Consider the following 15,882-nt stretch of genomic DNA (forward strand, 5'->3'; position numbering starts at 1 on the left):
ATATTCAGATGTCAATCGTCAGAGCGTTCAGTGCAATCATTTCCCTCTTATTTCGAACACAAGAGTACCTCGTGTGGCCTGATGAAAAAAAAAGTTTGTGGCTCACATATTTGCTCGTTAATTAACAGTTCTCAACCATATCTAATTATACTTAATATATAACTATGTTTGCAGAATAGTACTTAAATATAACTGTTTGAGGTTGGATGACTAGATTGTATGTATATTTTGCGAACAAAATTATTTCAATACGGATATATTGAAACTTTACTTATGCTTGATCATTTATATTTTTTTTAAATGCATTCATTTCAATCAGGATAAGACTCAGCTACAAACACGTTTATTTGATTGATTACCGTTACAGTACCATATATATTCGCACATCAATTCAAAGATTCGTTCAGAATACCCAATGATTATCACAAAAAGTTGCAAAACTTTTTATATAACAAAATGAACAACACAATGTACGTTTCAACCAGTTTGTCAAAGATTCGGAACAACAAATTTAGGTATGCATTGAAGACGACAGAAAACAACAATTGCAGCTTAACCTTTCTTTATTTTGGATTTCTCGTCTTCCTTTTTTGCGCAATTTCCGTTGGTACAAATCCCTTATGCGATGGTCTGCATGGCCTTTTGATTTGTGGTATTTTTCTATTGTTAAGCTATTTAAACGTAATCTGGTTTATTCCTTCAAAGTTTATCGAATAACAGGAAATGTAAATAAAAACTGGAAACGTACTGAAAGGAAAGGGCATTACACACAAGTACAGAAAATGTTACACAAGAATAGGAAATGGTATACAGAAAAAATATGGAACCAAAATAAATATGTGACACTCTGGATTAAATATACCACGAGTTAAAATGAAAAAATACAGTAATGAAAGAAACATTTGAAGACACAACAAAACAGCAGGTAATATAACATAGTTAACGGAATGAAACTATTTAACATGAAGTTGACAACAGTTAGTTATTCGGCAAAAAATCATGTTATCACATTTATCAAGATAGATGATGTATAATGTAGATAATTAAAATTTTAGAATCCTAAAAAGTTCAGCTTAAGCTAAAATTGTGCCAATAAATGTATATATGACCAGTGATCGTTAAAATAGGTCTGTAAAAGTCCAGCTTTTTTGTTACATGTTTTTTAGTAATAATAAACAGAAAAACAAAACCAAGATAATAATTCATGGTTTTGTTTTATGGCGCACAATTTCTAAGATTTGGGATATGAACCATTCTATTTGTAATAGCACTGAATCCTAACCTATGCACGGCATTTTATTTTAGCTCGATTGCATTAAAAGTATTAGGCTTATTTAGACATTCTCCAGTCCGTTTCCTGAATAGAAACAGTACTTGGTGTCTCTTTGGGTGAATGAATGAACGCGCCCGCAATGGGGATCAAACCCGTTACCAGAAGGTCGAGACGGAGGCACCATTAACACTACACAATCAGAATCAAATAGAATTATCTATTTCAGACTGTGTCATGACAATTAATAAACATTAACAACGTACGTCAAACACTCACATATTCTTACAAAAAATGCACACACATGTGTTGCTATAGCGGTGCACATAAAGGCTTTTATTATGAGTATAATAAGTAAGCAAGTATTTAATCAAAATAATACCAATGTTTGTTTTAAATATAATCATAACATAAATGCAATAACATGTGTTTTTTATAACCTTCTTTTAGTATTTTTGCGTCAGTATTATGACACAAAACACACGCAGAGATACAAAATGAAACTGTTACTCATTTGCTTTATCAAATTCTTTTAATTCTTTAGAGAATCTTAGGATGGAGACTCAAGTAACATTTAATGTCTAAATTGAATATGTGTCCTAGCAGCTAAATGCTTTGTGTTACAGTCATCGATAGACACTTACCGCTCCGTACATGTGAATAGTACCCGGGCCAAAAAGTGGATGAAATTGATCAGTAGATGAACCAGCATGGCCAAAAACTGAATTGCCACAACGCGGTTAACAGCACAAGCACAAGGAGACCTGCAAATAACGCCCATGGGTCCTCTCAGCATCTTTCATTAATAAGCAATATGCGATACGAAAGGGTAAATCTTGATATCTTTAATATCGGTTATATTAGAGAGAACGAATAAGACAAAGTCGCGATTTTTCACACATTACGATCTTCTCGCCATTTTCATTCCAACCGGACGTGACGTCACTTTCTCCAATTGTTCATGCCCCCAATAACGAACCGGCGTTATGTGACTTCGGATGTATTATCCCTCAGAATTTTAGTCAGGCAAATTGATGAAAACTTGAAGATGATAGCGATTATGATGAGTTTTCCGTTCAACCGTACATGTATGAGCCAGAATTTAGCGACAGTCAGTCAGATTTTTTCTGATTCTGACTCGGACAGCCGGGAAAATTGTGCCGATGCTTAAGACGACCATCGTGTTGGGAATACAAATTGGTAAATATATAATTGTGTTTCATGCACGTGTCGGTTAAATACACCAAAAAACGAATTATTTGATTGTTATTCTACAGTACAAGCTTGGTGAATATGACTAGATAACACAAACACTGGCTAATAATAAAACAATAGAACGGATACTTACACCAGTTCTGATTAGGAAGGAATGTAAATATTTATAATTAAATGAATTTAAAATTAAAACACTGTTTCTGTCTATAATACAAATAGTTTTAGTGTGAACATTTTTTATTAATTTATTGATAAACACAACTTCCGTTATTAAAACATGATTAAATCTAAACAATAGCATGGTGTAGGTCCGAGTGGGCAGAGTGGGACATTGGTGCGACATGGAACTGCACCCCTTGGTTAGCTAAGCTGTAGCACTGGTCTGATAGTTATACATTTTATGGTTGTTTGTTGATAAAATTGGGATTGGGCTAATCATTTATCTGAAACCATACTATGTCTTCAAAATTCAACTTGTGGTATATCCACAGATAAGGCACATTTCAACGGCCAAATAGACCTAAACTCCATGACACTAATGGCAGCTCTGTATGTACTCATATACAACATTGGTAACTGGTGTCAATCTGACTGGTAGCTATGGAAATTCTTTAAACATAAGAAACTAAGAAATAAATCATAATATCTATTTATATATTGTTTTCTAAGGCTATTAAAACTGGACATTCGTGTAAGAAACGGAACTCATCTTCGATAACGTTACAGTGTTTACATAAAAACCGCTTGAGAATTTTAAATATTGGTCTTTATTTAACTGGTATTTATGATATTAAGCACAAAGTAAATTTAATTTTCGGCTAGTTTTAGGTGTTAATCTTTGATCGGCGTATACTATGTTTTAAGGTTTCGCATCTAATTGTATGAATCAATGGGCGTGGTGTCAAAATTATGTAGATGTGACTGTCCGGTTTGTCAAAAATATGTAGTATGTCTGTGTTTGTTAAAATAATGAAGGAGCAATTGTCCGGGTTGTAAAAATCATGTAGGAGTGACTGTCCGGGTTGTCTCAACAACGTAGGAGCGAACGTCAGCCTTGTCAAAATTAGCGTAGGACCGCGATTGTTCGTGGAAGCGATTGTCCGGATACCCTTTTCAGAGAAATGCCGAGCTGTTAATTGTTTATGAAATCAATACATTGTTCTTATAATTACAATCCATGCACAAACCTCGTCCCAGTTTACATTTTATCTGAATATTTCAATATAACATACTGAATGGTGTTAGTAAATAACAGTAATATTTTTACTTATTCTAGTTCAATTCCATTTTAAAATGTATTTTAATAATCTTTGTATTAAACAGTAATTTATTGGAGTTAATTATCAGTATGAGAATGTTTACATGATAATTTTTTTAACAACACTCTGATTCTCCCATACTTGCTATAGTTATGGATATATTATTGAAACAAGCCCAAAAGTTATTTTTGATACTTTCAATAGTTTTTGGTCGTAAGTGTAGCCTTATTTATTTATCAAATGAAATGTATTTGTCCTTTTTTATAGCTGTTCCACTGGTTAACATATTTGTTCTTAATAATAAGGGGAGGGTTGTAAGATATGTTGTGTTACTAAGCCATTTATACATGCATGCGTATAATATATTATTAATCCATTTCTTACGAGTAACATCATCCTTGGCAAAACCGTAAATTCCATCGTTTCCTTTACACATGTTCTTTACACCCAAAAACAACACACTGAACTATGTCGAATAACGATTGTCATTTAAAAAAAAGCACAGAAAAAGCAAACGTTTTTAATAACACTTGTACAAAAAGAACTGTATTAACATAACACGATATTTAGTGTCAAAGTTGACGGAAAGCGCGAAGTGTTCACGCTTCGATCCGTAATAACAATGGACGAGTTACCGTGTCATGCGTGTGATAGTGACGTCACAACAACAAAAAACAAGCGGTTAACGGAAAACAAGATCATCGTTTTTTAGTATCAATATATTTCTTCAATTGCTCTTGAAGATTCCACTCATTTTAGAATATTCATATTTATTAAATAGCAATTTTCGTTATAAAATCGGCATTGGACCTATGAAGCCTTACCTTAAGTCAGGCGAGACATTGTTTTTACGGCATAACTTTGCCCAGCATGGATAGATTTTGAGATAATATGCGTGATCAGGGAGCATTATTTTGCCACGCGTTAATGGATTTTCAAATAACTTGGAACAAGTAATCGAAATGATGAGGCGAAGTGTCTGGGGCAAAAATTAGATCTATAAATCTAATACCAAGGTCGAACCTAAAGGTAAAATGTAACAATTTGGTATTTTCAACACCATGAATGTTTCCAATATAACTGGCCAGAAAGGACAATATTAACAAGACGGATTGTTCCATGCAGAACCAGGTTCTATGCTGAAGGTCAAAGTTTCCATGCGATGTCAACAGTCGAATCCATGCACTATGTACTTGGAACTTTGTATTGAGCATACATTTTTTCCACAAAATATATGTTTTTTAAGTAACTTGACAAATGTGATAAGCATCATGAGATTAAGAACCAAGTCATTAAATATTAGGTCAACGTAAAAAATCACGGTCAAATGTCAAACATGGTATTGAGGAAATAAATGGTTTTGAAATAATTTTGCTAGCACTCAAAGTGATAGATACTATAACAAGCCCCGGCGTAGGTCAAGGGAACAATGTAATGTCAAAGGTTAAATGAGATATATCAATTAATACTTTGTCAAATCTTAAACTTAACGTTTTGTACTGGCAGGCGAATCTTTATTATGGTACTTTTTATGCTCGATAACTTAATGTGGCTAGAAATAAAAAAGGAATACACACCAAGTAGTTCTCCTCCTGAGTGTAAGGGAAGGAAGTGATAGCTCACCCTTGAAGGTAAAAGGTGAGCTCTTGCAAATGTCTTGGAATGATTGGAATGGTTTCTCTTTTATGTATGCGAGTGAAGTGAGTGATAATATTTAAATGTATGATAGCGAGGTGAGTTCTCTTTCTTGGAAATGTGAGAGTAAAATGTGTGTGATCTCACTTCAATGTATGACAGTGAAGTCAGTTTCCTGTCTTGAATATATGAAAGTGAATCGACTGAGACCCTTAAATGTATAAGAGCGAAGTGAGAACTTTCGGTTCAATTTATGAGTGTGAACATAGTGCTCTTTTAAATGTATGAATGTGACGTGAATGTTCTCCCTTGAAGTTTGTAAAGGTGAAGTGTGTTCTCTCCACTGAATGCATAAGAGTGAAACGAGTGATCAAGATATGATTGATAATATTTAAATAGATAGGACATGTTCATTCGGTCGGCACGTTTAAAATTTATTTTTGAAAGGTTATAATATACAAAGATAAATAGGACTATCATATGTGTTAATCTTGATGTGATAATTATTGCTTGTATTGTAAAAGAATTGAAGCAAGGTTTGCGCAACACAGCGAGACTTTGCGCATGTTCTTGGGTTCAGGATTTCAATGACCGTAAACTTGTACTGATTAAGCAATTTAATTAAGTTAAATCAATTTATCTTATAAAATGATGTTCGGAATAAATGTGCCCAATTTAATACTCAATATAGCGTTTCAAAGTTTCGAATTACAATGGGTCCTTAAAATAATATTTAAATACTTTGATATAACATCACAATTTAAATAATACAATTCTTAATTGTGTTCGATAATGTAAATATCTAGAAGAATAAACAACAACAAATACTTCTTGATTTATAAATTCTTATTTATCTTAAAGATGTAATGCGCTTGTATTAAACCTACTTGATTATTGGTTTTTGACAACCAATTTATTTCTTCGTAACAAGTTTCGTATTTTCAATTAGAAACAAGTAACTTTTCATTACTTGGGCCAAATGTTAGGTTTGGAGCTGCTTGAAACTGGGCTCGAATCCTAATGCTTTCCATTGACCGATAACGCCATTTTTTGTTCTTTTTGTTTGCGTGTGTCTTGTCTACAACATTTGTTTTGAGCCTCGTTGTTTGCAAATATTTCCGTGCCATAAATTAGGGTCGATTTACATAGTAAGGTTTCTTTCCTGTGGTGAAGCTTAAGGTTCACTTTGTTTATATTTGTGATAAAACTTTTGTTAGTTCATAGCCGATTTAGACTAAATATTAAAATCGTTGCGGGTTGATATATTTTTTAGTTTGCAAGATGCTTCTTCTAGTGAGTAACCACTGGTTTTGATAATGTGTATTCTGAGTATGAAAGCTTCTATGACACTGATGGCTGTTAGTATATGTGCCTTGTTTGTAAGCATCGTAATGGAATCAGGTTCTGCTGACACAGAGACTATTAAAGGATAAAAAAATATTTTGAAGTTACAACTAAGCGAAAAATTAACATATTTTGAATGAACGCGGTAGAATTTCCTCATGAAAAGCGTCGAGCACGACTGTGTTGGTCCGTCTTTATTGACTAACGTGTTCAGTTCGAGTCAAACTTGTGAAAATGATTGTGTTTCTTATTTAGCATTAAAAAAACTCTCCGCACAATATCGCCCACAAATTTTACAGACGAACGGAACATTATTAGCATTTTCGCTTCATTTGTGTCACAAGTTCGTGACGACTATGATCAATACGTACATTCCTGCTTGATGGCCTATAGGTCACATCCCATAACAAAAGGATATATTGCTGCAATACGAGACTGTATATGTTGTGAATTATCGACCTTATTTTGGTTTTCTTTAAACAAAATTAATAACTCTGCTTAGTGTTTTTGCAGAGTTTAACAGCTTTCAAAAAGTTTTTTAAGATCTTTTATTATAATATCAAACGTATTAACTTGCATTTTGAAATACGTCTTCACTTATATCATTGAATGTTATGAAAGCTTATTCTGTGAATTGGGTACCTTAAATTCACATGTTGTGTTTTTTTACATTATGAAATCAATTTGGTTGCTTTTTTAGCATTTGCATATGTGTTTTTATCATAACAAATTTACTATAAGCACATGCTCTTTTCAAAAGTTTTATTTAAAACGTTTTCATTTTTCTTCTGTAAGGTTTTGTCACGCAAAATATATATCGTATTTTACTACATCACCCAGTGAAAATATATGCAATATTTTATTGTATCTTTGTATATCATTATGTTTTAGAAGGTAATACATTTTAATGTACGTTTCATTCTTAAACTTGTGACTTAAAATCAGTTTTATTAGATAAATACGTGTAGGGCAGCAACAAAGGTTCTCCACTGTTGTCGGTCGCTTGCAAGCCTTTTCAGGGTCGCCCACGAGTGGTTGCTGACTTATTTCCCCTTCCACTGTGCGTCTCCAAATCTGCTTAGGTCTCCCGCGCTTTGTTTTGCCTTCTGGGGTCCATCGGAGTGCCACTTTCGGAATGGAATCGTTGTCCATCCTCAGTACATGGCCAATCTCTCCATATCCTCTTGGTTATAAGCGTTTCCATGTCTTCAATGTTGCATCGCTGGAGAAGGTCGTTGTTGGAGATCTTTCATAGCCAGAATATTCTGAAGATGTTTTTGAGGCATGAGGGTAGATAGCACACGGCTTCTGTATAGTTTCAGCTTTGTGTGGGTGCTGTACTGAGCCGATTTCCAGATGTTGTTCATGGTGCGCAAGGCATTTCTTGCTTTGTTCAGTCTGCTTTTAATGTCCTCCTCAGCGCTTCCGTCCTTCGGATGCTGCTGCCCAAGCAGGTGAATTAGTCTGTTTGTGGTAAGTCGGCACCATGGGCCTTCACTGGGGTGGGTCTTTCGGCGTTGAGTAGCATAGTCTCTGTTTTCGTTTGGCTGACACTTGGTCGAATTTTGCCTCCAAACATACACAACCGAACGGTCTTCTCATTAATGTGTTTATGTGTATGTGATAGCAGTGCCAGGTCGTCTGCAAAATCTAGGTCGTCTAGGGAGGTGAAGAAAGTCCATCGTATGCCTCTCTGAGCATCTATCGTGGTGTTCCTCATCACCCAGTTGATGGTAATGTTGAACAGAATCAATGACATTAAACAACCCTGTCTGACTCACGTTTTCACTCGGAAGCTGATTTTGTTGTCTCCGACTATGCAGGAATAGTTCTGGTAAAAACTCTTCACCATCTGAACCAGTTTTGGGGGTATTCCATAGTGCTTGAGAATCTTCCAAAGGCTGGCCCTGTGCACACTGTAAAACGCTTTCTGAAAATCCACAAAGTTGACGTAAAGTTGTCTTTGCTACTATGTGCACTGCTCGATGATGTTTCTGAGTGCAAAGATGTGGTCGATGCATCCCCTGTCACGCTGTCTGAAATCCTCTGTATGATGATTTTGGCGAGGATCTTGCTTGGTTCTGATAGTAATGTAATACCCCGCAAGTTGTTACAGTCAGTCAATGCACCTTTCTTGGGCAATTTGATGATAATGCCTTTTGTCCAGTCGCTGGGAACTTCTTCCTTCTTCCAAATTTCATCGAACATTGATTGTAATAATGCTGCTGATGTCTCTGGGTCTGTCTTTAAGACTTTTGCATTCAAGCCATCTCATCCCGGAGCTTTGTTGTATTTAAGGGTCTTAATTGCTCTGATTATTTCCTCCTTTGTGGGTGGCTCTATGTTGATATCTAGATCTTCCTCAGCTTCCTCTATTTATGGTATGTTTTCAAAATTAGGTCTGTTTAGTGTTTCAGGAAAGTGTTCTGCACACCTTTCTTCAATTTCCTTCTATGTTGTTAGAAGTTTGCCTTGTCTATCTTTCACTGGGCCTGCGCTTGCTGATTTGAACTTGCCGCTTATCTGTTTGTTGATCTTATGCAGACTTCCCTGTTCTCCTTTGGTCGCCGCTTCTTCTGCCTGTGAAGCAAGATCTTCCATGTATTCCCTTTTGTCCTTCCTTGCTAGTCTTTTCACTGTCGTTTGGGCTTAGGAGTATTCCTGTTGGTATCGTTCTTTCAGGCGTGTTGACTTTGCATTTGTCACTCTTTTCTTGATGTTTCGTATTTCCTCGATGGCTGTCCATGTTTCCTTCTAATTCCTCTCTTTACTTTTCTGCCTAGTCCTGTACACCACACATGCCTGACGACTCTTTGTATAGAACCCCTCAATCTTTTTTCATGCAGCGTCGACAGTTGAGATTCTGGTATTCTCCTCTTCCTCTTGTAAATTTTGCAGCACCTGGAATTTGTTTTTTATTTCTAGGGAGAACTTTGTCCTGATTTGGGACATCTTCAATTTATCGATATTGAAGCGCTGTGATGTTTTTGTCTACGCACCAGGCTTCCACAGCTTTAGCTTGATGCTTGCTACAACCAGGTGGTGATCGCTTCTTACGTCTTACGTCCGCTCCTCTCTTCACCTTCACATCTTGCAGTGATCTTCTCCACATTCCGTTTATCATCAAGTAAATAATCTGGTTTTGGTCTCTTGTTTTGGGTAAGCACCACGTTAGCTTGTGAATGGTGCGATGTGGAAAAAGGGTTCCGCCAATTTCTAGGTTGTTCAATGTGGAGAAGTCAGCCAATCTCTCTCCATTTTCGTTCATGTTTCCACGTCCATTTTTACCCATAGTTTTTGTGTAGTGTTTATTGTTGTCCCCTAATTTGGCATTCAGGTCTCCCATGACGATGACAAGGTCATGGCTTGGCACAGATTCCATCTCGCTCTGACAGATTCCGGCAAAAGTATTTTTCTTCTACTTCTGTAACATTTGTTGGTGCATAACACTGTAGCAGTGAGAAGTTCACATGCTTGCATCTGAGTCTGACTTCCATTCTAGCAAGCAGTTTTACACTAAATTCTCGAAATCAATACAGTTTGTGCGTGCACCTTTTATTGTCGGAGCATTGCTTGCGCAAAAGCGTTTATACTCAAAGGCTATGTTCTCATATATAGTAATGACTTCCATATTCCTGTCAACATGTTGACATGTAAAAGTATAAAGAGCATTGGAAGCGCCTCACTTTAATGCATTGCATTTCAACCCGCGAGGTATCGGGTCAATTCGCGGTTAGTGTGTGAATGTCAGAGTTTATATACAGGTCATCAAGGAGTTCGCGGCCAGTAAAATAATCGTTATATAATAATATATCTATCCGTGATCTATGTGCCCTGGAATTTTCTTTAGACCAGAAATATGTTAAATGAAGATATTCAGCAATATAATTATGGTATGTCAATAATTGATTCTTAATGTGTTTTCAACAACACAATGATACATATTATTTTTGATTAATTTAACAATAATTATTCCACCATATTGACTAATGTATTAAGCATGAGCGCGATGATTCTCGATACAGTTAATAATCGAATCAAATAACAATGCCCGACAAACCAATAAAACATTTGTTCGAAGAAAGCGCCTATAAATACGGATACTTCGCGTGTGGCTGGTTGACTCAAATGTTTTAATTTTACTTCCATTCTTCGTTTGGTTTTCTGTTTTGTATCTATAGGTTTATGACCAGCAATATGTAATAATGTTAAATAAGCCGAGAAAACTCCGCGTAACATCCCGTACGTACTGCGTGTGATGCAGCTAAGAACTGCACAGAAAAAGACATTCGCTATCATTGATCTCATTCATTGAACTATCAACGCCGTATATCTTTTTTACAGATATTTCTTGTTTTATGGTATGATAACTTACACGAGCCGTTTCGCAGCAACGTCAAAAAATTTAATTTCATTGACTATTGTTTATTCAAACGGGACAAATAGGGCTACAAGATTAACCTGGCACTAATCTTTATGCATGTATATATTAAAGTATGGTTATTGTTAATACTTAATTTCCCAAATGGTTTTTGGTTAAATGGATGCAATGATTTTAAACATGCTTAGTCCCTGTTTCACAGCATAAAGGATGCAATGTTAGCAATGTAGCCGCGCTCAGGGAAGATGGGGCTAAAAGTATGTTCGTAAATTGTCATCCCAAATTAGCATGTGCAATACGCAACTCTAATGCGGGACGACACTTTCCGCGTATACTGGATTTTTGTTAAGACTTGCTCTAAATGAACAATGTAGTTAAAAGGCGTTAAAAATACAATATTTTTTACCTCTGTATGGACAGAAGGACAAGTGCAAAGCTTAATGTCAACAGGAAGTATTCACGGAGAACTAACATCACAGCCATACGTGCGTTTTGAGAATATCACCAAATCGCCCGCGATGACGCTTTTGTGCTGCTCAATAACAGTAACGAGAGAACTTTTGACACGGTGCTTTTTTATGACAACGTTTTATACAGAAAGGAAATATTTGCAAAAGTTGTATTTAATTAGACATGAGATGCGAGTCGCAGGACTACGCTTTATTACTCCCCCCCCCCCCCCGCCATAGGATATTGTTTTGGCGTTGCTCGTCCGTCCGGAGCCATATCTTGGAAGTGCTTTGGCGGATTTCATTGAAACTTGGTATGAGTATATATATGGATAAGAGGATGATGCACGCCAAATGGGATTGTACACCATCTGTTAACAACGGAGTTATGGCCCTTTGTATCTTGGAAAAAATTGCTTTTTAATATAAGCTTAGAGCTTAATCTCCATTAAGACATGAGCCAGAGCCATGAAACTTGCCATAGTTCTTCTCAATCATCTGGGGTTGCATCACATTCAACACCCATGATCATAGAGGCTAAGGTCAAGGTCACACATTGAGGTCAAACGGCGTTGTCCATCCGTCCAGAAAACTTTTTCGTCCAGAAGCATATTGGCGGGGGATATCAATTCAACGAATTAGCTTGTTTATTAGGCAATACCAGATTCATATTTAATCTTCAACGGGACATAAGCACGGCTGGTTTGGTCCCTGGCGGTCCATACGCTCATATGCCTATATATGGAAGAAAAAGTAATAAAAGAATTTTGAATTTTGCACCGGGACATAACTAAATGTTGAATGTTGCGACGGGACATAACAGAATATTAAATTGTTTGACGGGACACAACAGAATGTTGCGATGAAACATTTAAAAAAAACATGTTTAATGATGCCACGCGACATAATGGAATGTTTCGACGTGATATAACGGAATGTTGAATATTGCGACGGGACACGATAAAACAAAATGTTGAATTTTGCTATGTGACATAACAGAATTCTGAATTTTGCGATGTGACAGAATGTTGAATGTTGCGATGGGACATAATTGAATGTTTAACGAGTTTGATGCTTTTCAAGTTATCCCGCTTGCCACACAATACATAAATTACAAAGGGACACTTATGTTGTGAGACAATAATATGCGATGATCGTGTTTTTTATCCAACGGTACTTGCACCGCCACGAAGGTGTAGTTGCCACAAAAGCCGCAGTCGCGGCTCAATTTTTCTTAGCAGCATTCTTGTGGTTGTGTTTTTCGAAAATCAGCTATTTGGTCTTTGATTTCTATACGCCTTCAGTGGAAGTAAGCATTTGGTTATGGCGACAATAAACAATCGTTTCATATATCAAGTTCATTGTGTGCTCTAAAATAACCCCTTTCCGGATTTGTTTCTGAAACGCTTTATGATACGTACCTTATTTTCGGTGTGTGAGTCTACCTACATGACTGACATATCAAATTCGAGTTTCGTTCCGATCCATTGAAAAGTTTGGAAAGTGTTGCGTTAGAAAATTCTCCATGTTTACTATAAACTTCAGATATTACGAACCACTGTGTCACATGTAATACGTTTCCCGTGTATAAACATCAAAGTTCATAATGAGTAATCGATATATCGTAAGTACCGGAATATTGGTCGAAGACAATAGATGAATATTAGAATAGCATTAGCTATTTTTATTGTCACATGCATGAACATCGCGTGTGATAAAAAAGCCGATTACCCTTTCATTAGTCACGTGCAAATGTTTAATATAGGCGCGGGGAAGATGCTAACAGATCGAAATAATGTTCGTATGTACTAGTAGAGAGGTGTGACGTTAAAGAAGTATTAAATCGTATCAACGTAAACGCATTCACTGAAACTACTTTATTTATTTAGATTTTATACTCTCTATACCTTCTATCCAGACAAATACATGGGTCGTTAAACGCGAATATTATCAATATAAACAAGCTTAATATTCGCAAAAGAACAAATTGTTAGCTAAAATTAAAACCGCCTTTGTATAACCATTAATAGAATCCCGATCGCAAAATGACCTGCTTCGATTTCGATCACTTTATTTGCTCGAATGTACATCAAATCATCCGCGTCATGCGAGAATGGGTCGTAAGCCATATGCGGCAAGTATTCGCATCAAGAGCTGAGCTGTCAGCTTAAAAGTCCGCGAAACCATCCCTGACTTAAAAGCGGCCAGGAAGGCTCGTGAGTAGACTTGTCTGGGGCTACCACGGGCGCATATGACATAATATCCTGTTTCGCATGACGATGTACTTACAGGGCCGGATTAAGCTGTTTTGGGGCCCAAGGTTTGACATGTTACGGGGCCCCCGTCCATCTCGTCCCCTTCTGTATATTGAAAATCATACTTAATACTACAACCACAAAGATCTGAAAACTTGCATTTGTACACAGTTGACAATTACATTATATACATGTATACAGATTCCAGCCTGTAAGTCTTTTCTACACAACTTTGACTGGCCAATGTCATAGACCAGCTGTGTGAACTCTAGTTCTCGGAGGACTTGACCATTAATAGACAGTAGCCCCAATGATGTCCACTTTTCCTGACTTATGGTGTTTCTCAGATAGTTTTTCGCGCGTGATAATGTTGAAAATGACCTCTCACTTTGACAGTTATTGACTGGAATTGTTTAGTATACATGTATTCGTACAGCGATGGAAACGTTTGAAAAAGTTGTCTACACCACAGAAAGAAAAATGATAGCATAGTTAATTAAAGCGAACTATACGGTTACAATAGGATATACATCGGGAAACTGGTAAAATCACACAGAACATTTCTTCTGCAATCTCGATAGAGAGGTTAAATGGCGTTTTATAAAAGATCATACATTGGAAAACTGGCCTGTCGTTTTGGGCCCCTTAAAAATCGGGGGCCCAAGGTTTCAGCCTTGTTAGCCTAGTGCTTAATCCGGCCCTGTGTACTTACAGAAATGCTTTTATTGGCTAAAGGGTCCATACTTCACGTCTGTATCGCCAAATGCACTATTGAAACGCGCCTATACATATTTTTAATACTGCTTCCGCATTCAATAAGATAGTACTCTAATAAGAGGCCTATAGTACTTTCTGTGGTGTATGGCGAGCTTTTTTTTAAAACGCTACGACAAACCAACTAAATTGTCACTTGGATCATCCTATAAATTCTGTGTGATCTATTGACGATCGATTGGTCATTGTCGGCTCGGGTACTAGGCCTACTTAAATGTACCCTAGTACTCTTAATCGTACTTCAATGTACCCCGGGTACGGAAAATATACTAAAACGTACCTGTCATCTTAAGACTGTACCCGAGTTTTATTCCCTCTCAAATCCAATGTCGTAAAACGCGCTACGGAATACGAAACGTGTCAACATGCTCTTAAAATTAAATTTACCTCGGCATTCTTTTTGAGTATGAGTTTCGATAATATAGATGCCATTTTACAAAATATTGACAAAAATATGAAAATAATTTCTTTGAAAAAAAAGCCGACAACGATCAAATGAGCGTTAGAATTCCCGGGAACGTTTAACTTTTATCCCGGGGGGGGGGGGGGGGTTAACTTCCCAAATTTTAGGGTAGGGGTGTACCACTGAGACTTCCGAAATGTGACCCATTTTTATACCGGATCTCTGATAACGTTTGCCCGTTTTGATACAAGATTTTTGAAAAGCATACCCATTTGTATACGATACCATTGAGAGAGTGGAACCATTTCAATACAAGAGGTTTGATAAACTGGACCCATGTAAATACAAGAATTTGATAAAGTGGACACATTTCATACTAGAATTTCATCTCTTTCATATCAATACAGTATACTTATTGAATGTTCTATTATATCTTTCCCGCTACTGAAATTTACTTTTTGATACCCATTTATATACAAGAATGACATTTATCATACCCATTTTGATACTGATACTTTCAAATCTATATGCATTTATATACAAGCAAATTTCTGATTTCATTACCCATATCTATACTAAGATGCTCAAAACCAAACCCATATCTATAATTTTAGTCGAAAAAACACACCCCTTAAAATCGGCACACCCCTATATACCCGTATATAGGAAGTTACTCCGGGGGGGGGTAGCATATTTTTGTATGAATCAATCTATAACTATCACTGTGTACCACCTGTATGTCCATTCTATACATAGATGGTGACGTCACTACGTCATTGTCAGTCAGACCGGTGTGTCCACCAGTGTGTCGTCAAACTCCTCACAGCAGTTACTTCCCTTGGGTTCGCCCGGTTATTAAACGTCTCTTCTAGTATAAGGGAAACCACTGCGTAGGAG

At 36.5% G+C, this 15,882-nt stretch overlaps 1 protein-coding gene across 2 annotated transcripts in view; it reads left to right on the top strand.

Annotated features, from left to right (window-relative positions):
* Positions 1–15,882, top strand: part of LOC127845792 (E3 ubiquitin-protein ligase MYLIP-like) — a 239,331-nt gene that overhangs the window by 206,212 nt on the left and 17,237 nt on the right. The gene's annotated exons all lie outside the window — the stretch shown is intronic.

This window comes from Dreissena polymorpha, chromosome 9, assembly GCF_020536995.1.
Source record: "Dreissena polymorpha isolate Duluth1 chromosome 9, UMN_Dpol_1.0, whole genome shotgun sequence".
In the NCBI taxonomy this organism is placed as follows: domain Eukaryota; kingdom Metazoa; phylum Mollusca; class Bivalvia; order Myida; family Dreissenidae; genus Dreissena; species Dreissena polymorpha.